The following is a 9,606-nucleotide window of genomic DNA, read 5'->3' as shown; positions in this document are numbered from 1 at the left end:
CAAAACATAACAGAAAAGTTAAAGTAAATGATAACTAAAGAAAAATGGAAGACGGGAACTTGTCTTTGAGTGCATTTATTCACTTGTCAACTGGAAAAATATCTATAAAGTCGACATATTGACTGATAGAATTATCTCAATGGTAGTTTCCTGATTTGTTTTCACTTCTAAAATTTATTTATTTATTTATTTATTTATTTTTAAATATTTATTTGTTTTTGAGAGAGAGAGAGCACAAGTGAGGGAGGGGCAGAGAGACAGAGGGAGACAGAGATCCAAAGCAGGCCTCCAGGCTCTGGGGCTTGAATTTATGAACCACAAGATCATGAGCTGAGCCAAAGTCGGATGTTTAACCAACTGAGCCACCCAAGTGCCCCGATTTATTTTTTAAGTGTAAAACTCAGTAAATGTAGAAGTTGAAGGCGAAGAGAAAAACACTGACAATAAATTATTTAAATTTTCCTCTTTCCAAATCTAAACCGTCCCATGTACCACTGTTTCCAGTATAGCTTGTGAAACCCAAAACTTCTGACTTCCGTTCACTAGTCTGAAATAAGTCCAGTAGAGATCGCACTGGTGAGGTGCCAATTCTCTTTCCTTCTTGTATACCGAGAAGTTCCGTTCTTTCCTTATCTAATACCACAGTTGGTTACATATTTTTTAATTTATTCCTAGTGTTTTAACTTTCTGATGAATCTTACCAAAAGGTAAACTATCCATATTTCCGATTGTCACATTCATTGGGCTCCTCAGGAGGGCTTTGGGATGGAGTCTTTGCCGGAACTGTTAGGTGATCCTGTGAACTGTTCATTGCTAACAGATCAGGATCGCGACCAAAGGATGAAGACCCTTTTCCTTCAGATCCTTTGCTGGGAAAAGCACAGTATCTGACTTCTTCTTTGGTTGAGATGCAGTGTTATCTGTATTGACATTAGAAACTTGTACATACACCTGTAGCCTCCATGGACGGTGATCTATCGTTAATTCTAAGTCATTTTCATTTATTATTAACTTATGTCCAGAAATGTCAAGAATACATCCCTATTTATTTTTATGTGGGCATAGATGTGTAAAATTTAGTTTTATGTCATTTTCAGCAGGGTTTAACATGTACCATTTACTAGCCATTTTCTCATCAAATCTTCTCAATTCACTTGAAGGGTCAAGGATGCATTCTGAAATAAACACAAACTTTTATTCAGGTTCCTGGGTTTCTTTGTACATGAAACTCTGCCCAATTCCCTGTACATTATTTTCTCTGAAGTCTTTCTGAGAAATATGTTGCAATTCCAGCTTTTCTTTTGGTTCAGACTTTTTCAGGATAGTTGCAATAACAGGAGAAAAGGATTTCTATAAAACAGTGTATTTTATTATTTTCTTTTTGGTTATGTCCCTTTCATATTCCACAAAGTGAAAAATTAACTTAGATACAGTATCATCAACAACTTGACAGAGATTGCTCTGGGCAGTTTCTGGGTTGCTCACTTAGAAGATGAGTTTTGAGATCTTCAAATTTCTGCAAGCAATATTCACCGTATCTTTTTTCTTCTCTTTCAATTGGAGTTGAATTGGGATGCCACCATATTTATTGCCATCTGCTTGGGTTTTTTAGTTTAAACTAAGCAATCAGCTTTTGGATGCTGGAGGGCTTATCTACATCAAATAGACTGGAAAGCTTCTGAATAATTTATAAAAGGCATATTGGTCAACTGAAGACAAAATGGTCTATAAAGTTGGCTTGTATTTTCCATCTTCACAAAAGGTTTTTTGAGTCTACCTGTTCTTGCTTTCTGGGTGCCAATACCTACTCTTTTTCCCATAAATATGAGGAATTTTTACTCCCCATGATATGGCATTAGATAGTACACTATAGGAAGGAATAACATCATGGTCCTGGATAGCTGTTTCAACCAATGCTTTTCCTCTGCTCAAACGTGCTGAGTCTAGAGACCTAAAAGAATTTCCATCACGGCTGGGACGAGGTGAAGTGGTTTGTGCAGTATGGACTTGGTACAGAAGAAATTCTTAACGACGTTTGTGCAAATTTAGCTTCTTTATTTATTTGAAGTAACATAACTGATATCTTTTCTGGGAAATTCTTCACTGCCCTCTCAGCTACCAGACACCAGCTATAGTGACAGAAGGTAAGTCAGTATAAAATGCTTTACCCAAAGTGGCTTATATTTGGATTTTTAGAAAGTGCTTATGTTGCTGTGCTCTGATTTTTAAAAAAAGATTGTTTTTCAATCAGTTTGTTTCCAACATTATTAATTTATGTAATGATGCAGACTACAATCAGGAATTTAACTTGAACAGATATGTTTAAATATTGCCTCTCCCGTAATATCTCTAAGTTGAATGTTACCTAGTTTATTTTATTTCTTCTCTATTTTCACGTGCCATAAGCCATTGGTACTTCTTCAGAAAAAAGAAAAAAAATCAATTATATAACTTTAAAGGAATTAGCACTTTCATATGGTTGTTTCCATTGAATTCAAATTTCTTATACTGTAAATCATGTTAATTAAATAATTTATATATGATTTGAAATCAAATACACAATTGACGCTTTTGGAATCTCTGTCTCTGAGATTCTCTTTTTCGTGTATACCTTACCCTTCTAAAGGCAAAATTAAGTAACTCTCCAAAGGAAAGCTCTAGTAATGATCTCTTCCTTAATTTAGAAGTTAGGCTGGAGTTAATTAAACCTTCATCACATATTGTCTAATTTATAATAGTTTTGTAATATAAAAGGAAACTGCAGAGTAAATAATCTAGCAAATCTATTCATTACTAACTCATCTTGCCTTAAACAAGGTGTTTGATTATTGTAATTTGATTTTCATACAGAAAGAGCATGAAACATAGCTATAGGTATGTCTAGTCATATATTCATGGTTTTATTCTAAAAGAAATTGCAGGCCCCCTTGCTGAAATCTGACAGAAATAAGCCAATTATAAGGTTCAGATGTAAAATGTAGATATTGCATCTCTGCGAGACTCCTCACTGTGGTACTCAGTCACTGACATTAAGCAATCTGTCATTTTCCTCAATCATCAAAATCCCATCTGCAGGTGACAGTTGCTGTCAGAGAAGGCTAGAAACAGCTGCTCCCTAATTATGAGGAATATGAATAGAGGGATGTAAGAAAGTCCAAGCCGGATAATTCTTGAGGCTGGCAAAAATGATTGCTATGGTAGAATGCAACAGCAAAGGAAAATTTGGGGGAGTATTTCTTACAGAGGCTCACCTACACACGAAGAATCTGCTGGTCATGCCCCCTATAGGGGTGTATTTAAATGCTCTTCTAAATGTTAGGTACACATAAGCAGGTTGCAAGAGCTTTGATTTAAGAATGTTCATTTAACTAGAAATGAATGGTCTCCAAGAACAAGTTTCAGAAAGTTTTCTTCCTCTGGATTATCCATTTGTTTAATTTAAAAACAAAGATTTGAGCACACTTCCTTTCAACACAGCAATGGCCACTAATGGATCCCATTGCCTGTAACTAATGAAAAAGAATTTTGGCAAGGCATTTCCTTCTTAATCTATAATTTGCCTTTTCACTATCTCTTTCAAAATAGAAATGGGCTTTCCGCAAAGTGTGTTTAACTCTTACTCAATACTAGTGGGAATGCAAAATGGAACTGGTACTTCCAATGAAAGAGAATTTGTCATTATAAAATTAGATATATTACATAATATATATTATACATAACTTTACCTTTGGCTCAGCATTCTAAGAAATTATAGTGAAGATAAAATGCCAAAAAATCAATAAACAAATGTATGCATAATAATAATCTTCTTCTTCTTCTTCTTCTTCTTCTTCTTCTTCTTCTTCCTCTTTTTAAATTTACATCCAAGTTAGTTAGCATATGGTGTAGTAATGATTTCAGGAGTAGAATCTAGTAATTTATCCCCTATGTATAACACCCAGTGCCCATCCCAACAAGTGTCTTCCTTAATGCCTCTTGCCCTTTAGCCTATCCCACCACAAACAACCCCTCCAGCAACCCTCTGTTTGTTCTCTATGTTCAATAGTCTTTTATGTTTTGTACCCCTCCTTGTTTTTATATATATATTTTTGCTTCCTTTCCTTATGTTCTTCTGTTATGTATCTTAAATTCCACATATGAATGAAATCATATGATATTTGTCTTTCACTGACGGACTAATTTCGCTCAGCATAATCCCTTCCAGTCCCATCCATGTTGTTGCAAATGGCAAGATGCCATTCTTTTTGATTGCCTAGTAATGTTCCATTGCATATATATACCACATCTTCTTTATCCGTTTATCTGTCGATGGACATTTGGGCTCTTTCCATACATGCTATAAACTTGGGATGCCCTTCAAAAGGGCACACCTACATCCTTTGGATACATACCTAGTATTGCAATTGCGGGGTCGTAGGGTAGTTCTATTTTTAATTTTTTGAGGAACATCCATACTATTCTCCAGAGTGGCTGCACCAGTTTGCATTCCCACCAGCAGTGCAAAAGGGTTCCTTTTTCTCTGCATGCTTGCCAACATCTGTCATTGCCCGACTTGTTAATTTTAGCCATTCTGACTGATATGAGGTGGTATCTCATTGTGATTTTGATTTGTATTTCCCTGATGATGAGTGATGTTGAGCATTTTTTCATGTGTCTGTTAGCCATCTGGATGTCTTCTTTGAAAAAAGTGTCTATTCACTTCTTTTGCCTATTTCTTTACAGGATTTTGTTTTTGAGTGTTGAGCTTGATAAGTTCTTTATAAATTTTGGATGCTAATCCTTTATCTGATATGTCATTTGCAAATATCGTCTCCCATTTCATTGGCTGCTGTTTAGTTTTGCTGATTGTTTCCTTCGCTGTGTAGAAGGTTTTTATCTTGATGAGGTCTCAAAAGTTCATTTTTGCTTTAGTTTCCCTTGCCTCCAGAGATGTGTTAACTAAGAAGTTGCTGCGGCCAAGGTCAAAGAGGGTTTTGCCTGCTTTCCCCTCTAGGATTTTATGGTTTCCTGTCTCACATTTAGGTCTTTCATTCATTTTGAATTTAGTTTTGTGTCTGGTGTAAGAAAGTGGTCCAGGTTCATTCTTCTGCATGTCGCTGTCCAGTTTTCCCAGCACCATTTGCTAAAGAGACTGTCTTTATTCCACTAGATGTTCTTTCCTGCTTTGTCAAAGATTAGTTTGCACTACATTTGTGGGTCCGTTTCTGGGTTCTCTACTCTGTTCCATTGATCTGAGTGTCTGTTTTTATTCCAGTACCATACTGTGTTTATGATTACAGCTTTGTAATACAGCTTGAAGTCCGGGATTGTGATGCCTCCAGCTTTAGTTTTCTTTTTGAGGATTGTTTTGGCCATTCAGAGTCTTTTATGGTTCCATACAAATTTTAGGATTGTTTATTCTAGCTCTGTGAAGAACAATGGTGTTATTTTGATAGGGATTACATAGAATATGTAGATTGCTTTGGGTACTATTGACATTTTAGCAATGTGTGTTCTTCCTATCCAGGAGCATGGAATATTTTTCCATTTTTTGTGTCTTTTTCAATTTCTTTCATAAGCTGTCTATACTTTTCAGTGTATATATATTTTTCACCTCTTTGGTTAAGTTTATTCCTAGGTATTTTATGGTTTTTGGTGCAACTGTAAATGGGATCAATACCTTGACTTCTCTTTCTGGTTCTTCGTTATTGGTGTGTAGAAATGCAACCAATTTCTGTGCATTGATTTTATATCTTGTGACTTTGCTGAATTCATGGATCAGTTCTAGGAAATTTTTTGGTGGAGCTTTTTGGGTTTTCCATATACAGTATCATGTCATCTGCAAAAAATAAAAGTTTGACTTCCTCCTTGCTGATTTGGATACCTTTTATTTCTTTGTGTTGTCTGATTGCTGAGGCTAGGACTTTCAGGACTATGTTGAATAACAGTGGTGAAACTGAACATCCTCTCATGTTCCTGATGTTAGGAGGGAAGCACTCTGTTTACAGCCATTGAGGATGATATTAGCGGCAGGTCTTTCATATATGGCTTTTATGATATTGAGGTATGATTCTTCTATTCCTACTTTCTTGAGAGTTTTTTATCAAGAAAGAATACTGTATTTTGTCAAATGCTTTCTCTGCATCTGTTAAGAGGATCATGTCGTTCTTGTCCTTTCTTTTATTCATGTGATGTATCACGTTGATTGATTTGTGGATATTGAACCAGCCCTGAATCCCAGGTATAAATCCCACTTAATCGTGGTGAATAGTTCTTTTAATGTATTGTTGCATCTGGTTGGCTATTATCTTGTTGAAAATTTTTGCATCCATGTTCATCAGGGAAATTGGTCTATGGTTTTCCTTTTTGTGGGGTCTTTGTCAGGTTTTGGAATCAAGGTAATGTTGGCCTCATCAAATGAGTTTGGAAGTTTTCCTTCCATTTCTATTTTTTGGACCAGTTTCAAAAGAATAGGTCCTAACTCTTCTTTAAATGTTTGGTGTAATTCCACATGGAAAGCCACCTGGACCTGGACTCTTGTTTTTTGGGAGATTTTGATTACTGATTCAATTTCTTTACTGGTTATGGGTCTGTGGAAATTTTTTATTTCTTCCTGTTTCCGTTTTGGTAGCTTATATGTTTCTAGGAATTTGTCCATTTCCTCCAGATTTCCCAAATTAGAGGCATATAGTTGCTCATAATATTCTCTTTTTATTGTTTGTATTTCTGCTATGTTTGTTGTGATCTTTCCTCTTTCATTCTTGATTTTATTTATTTGGGTCCTTTCCTTTTTCTTTTTGGTCATACTAGCTAGATTATTTTATCTCTGCAAAAAAGGATTCTATGCTTTTTTCAAGTATAGGATTCTTATTATCATGATTCTAAATTCGAGTTGAGACATCTTGCTTCTATCATTGTTGATTAAGTTCTTGGCTGTCATTTCTTCCTTCTTTTTTGGGGGGGTGAATTCCTTCAGTTTGTCATTTTGGAGGAATAAAAATAATTAATAAAAAATTCAAAATCAAAAAATTAAAAACAACACAAACAATCAAATAAAGGAAGCTAGATCCTAGATGTGTTTTGGTATGGTTGTTGAAAAAAGCTTGATAGAATGAGAAAAAACAGAAAAAAAAAGAAAAGAAAACATATAAAAATTAAAAAGTGAATACAATAAAATAGAATAAAATGAAATGAAGTAAAATAGGATAAAAAATCTATAAAAAATTGAAAGAATATAGTAAAAATTTAAGAATTGGTAAAAATGGAAAATAAAAATAAAATTTTTCTTCTTCTGTATCCAACAATAAGGAAAGAAAAAGAAAAATAAATAGATGGACCAGTAAGCAGAATGAAATCTTTATGAAATTACATACAGTTTCTCCTAGAAGTCAAACTATGAAGAATTTTATAGTCCACACACTAACCAGGAGAGATTTCCACTAGGTGGCAATGCTTGGCTTACTGGGGTGGATTATTGTGGCGCGTGGGCACATGTATGGACATGTGTGGGAGGGGTGAAAATGGGATCACACAGCGTCCTAGTCTCTAGCACCAGAACTCTGTGCTCTCACCAGCGACAATCAAGCACCCCTCCTTTGTCTCTGGCTTCTGACCATTCCCTGCTTCTACACTGTTGTGTCCAAGCTGTCTGCCTGCCAGGGGACACCTCCTTGCTGAATTTTCATCACAGATGGAGCTGTGATTCCAAACCCCTCACTTCTGAGGGCCCCGTGACATCGATTTACTCTGACCCGTTGGGAGAGGGTCTCCCTGAGCAATGGCTGGGTTTTGGTTTGTCCCTGGGAATGCTCCTGTGATTGCCCAGCTACAGAGGCTATCAGATTGTGGCCGGGTGACAGCTTGCCCCAGAAAAAGTTCATGTGATTGCATAGTGGCAGTGGTTCAGCGATTATAGCAAAACACAACACACACTGATGCCAATCACCACACCCTGGCGTCTTTGTTCCAATACCAGCAATTGTCTGTCCTCTGAGGCCTGCTGGGACCTTTGCCTATGGGGAGGCCATATGACCTCTACCAAATGCCCTCTTAGCAGGGGAATCACTTCTCCCCATGTCGCCCATGGACCCCTTGGACCTTGCTGCCTGCTCCTGGGGATTTGCCCTTCCCACCAAAGCACTGCCAGGTGTTGAGCTCCTGAATTTCTGGCTCTGGTCTCCCCTGTCTATAGAGTCCTAATGGTATTGAAACCTTCTCCTTCTCCTTTCTTCCTTTCTTGTTCAGTCACTTCCACTTTTTCTCTTTCCCTCCAGGTACTTTTGGGGAGAGTGCTTTTCCTGTACTCTCCCTTCTGTCTCCCTCCTCTCCACAAAAACATTTCCCTACCCTTTGTGGCTTCTCTCTCCCCCAGTTTACCTCTCCATGCATGTACCTGCCAAGTTCTGTGGCTCAAGTTATGCAGATTGTTGTGTTAATCCTCAGATCAGTTTTCTAGGTGTGCAAAAGGGTTTGGTGCTGATCTAGCTGCATTTCAAGGACGAGAGAGACACAGAACTTCCATGCTGCTCTGCCATCATGTCCCCTCTCCCGCATAATACTATTCTTAAACTCAATTTTAAAGGATAAAGATCAGAAGGAATTTAAATGTCCATTAATAATTAATAAATTATGATATAGCCATACAATGTAGTACACAATGCTCTATGGACTATTATGGCAAAATCTCCATGAGTCATTATTAGATTTAAAAAATAAGATTAAAGATATCCACATAATTTGAATATTATTGTTTTGAATACCTAAGAAGGGAGAAACGTAAACATATGTATTCACACACACATATACATGTATGTATGTGTGTGTGTGTGTGTGTGTGTGTATATATATATATTTCAAGTTTATTTCAGATGACTTTATTAACAAGTGACTATGTTGAATTTTCCTTCCAAGTAACTAGGATAGTTTGGAAGGACATGCATATCAGTGCAGGAAAACTGGTGAACCTGAATTACATGACTGGGCAGGATATCAAGCTCTCTTGTGAATTATCTTCTCTTTTATCTTGAAATTTTTAATTATTTTATTTGAGTATAGTTGACACAAAGTGTTACATTAGTTTCAGGTATACGACATACTGATTCAACAAGTTTATGCATTGTGCTATGTTCTCCATAAGTGTAGCCACCTTCTGTCCTCCTACATTGGTATTATAGCATCGTTGACAATGCTGTGCCTTTTATTCCCATGGCTTATTCATTCTGTGACCAGAAGCTTGTATCTCCCTCTCCCTTCACTCATTTTTCTCTATCTCCACCACCTTGCCTCTGGAAGCCTTCAGTTTGCTCTCTGTATTTATAGGACTGATTCTGCTTTTTATTTATTCATTTGTTTAGATTCCACTTATGAGTGAAATAATATGGTATTTTTTCCTTCTCAGTCTGACTTATTTCACTTAGCATAATACCCTGTAGTTCCACCTGTGTTGTCTCAGTAAGCATGACCTCTTTTTATGGCTGCATAATATTCTACTGCATATATATACGGCATCTTCCTTATCCATTGATGGACCCTGAAGTTGTTTGCATATTTTGGCTATCGTAAATAATTCTGCAGTAAACATAGAGGTTCATATATCTTTTCAAATTATGTTTTCATTTTCTTGGGGTA

General features: G+C 36.5%; 1 pseudogene; it reads right to left on the bottom strand.

The window, feature by feature from the left end:
- Positions 1 to 387: 387 nt before the first annotated feature.
- LOC109254768 (protein DBF4 homolog A-like) lies at positions 388 to 2,192 on the bottom strand (annotated as a pseudogene).
- Between the last annotated feature and the right edge of the window lie 7,414 nt (positions 2,193 to 9,606).

This window comes from Panthera pardus, unplaced genomic scaffold (assembly GCF_024362965.1).
Source record: "Panthera pardus isolate Hobbes unplaced genomic scaffold, ASM2436296v1 HiC_scaffold_7, whole genome shotgun sequence".
In the NCBI taxonomy this organism is placed as follows: Eukaryota; Metazoa; Chordata; class Mammalia; order Carnivora; family Felidae; genus Panthera; species Panthera pardus.
This window is presented reverse-complemented; position numbering and strand designations above follow the sequence as displayed.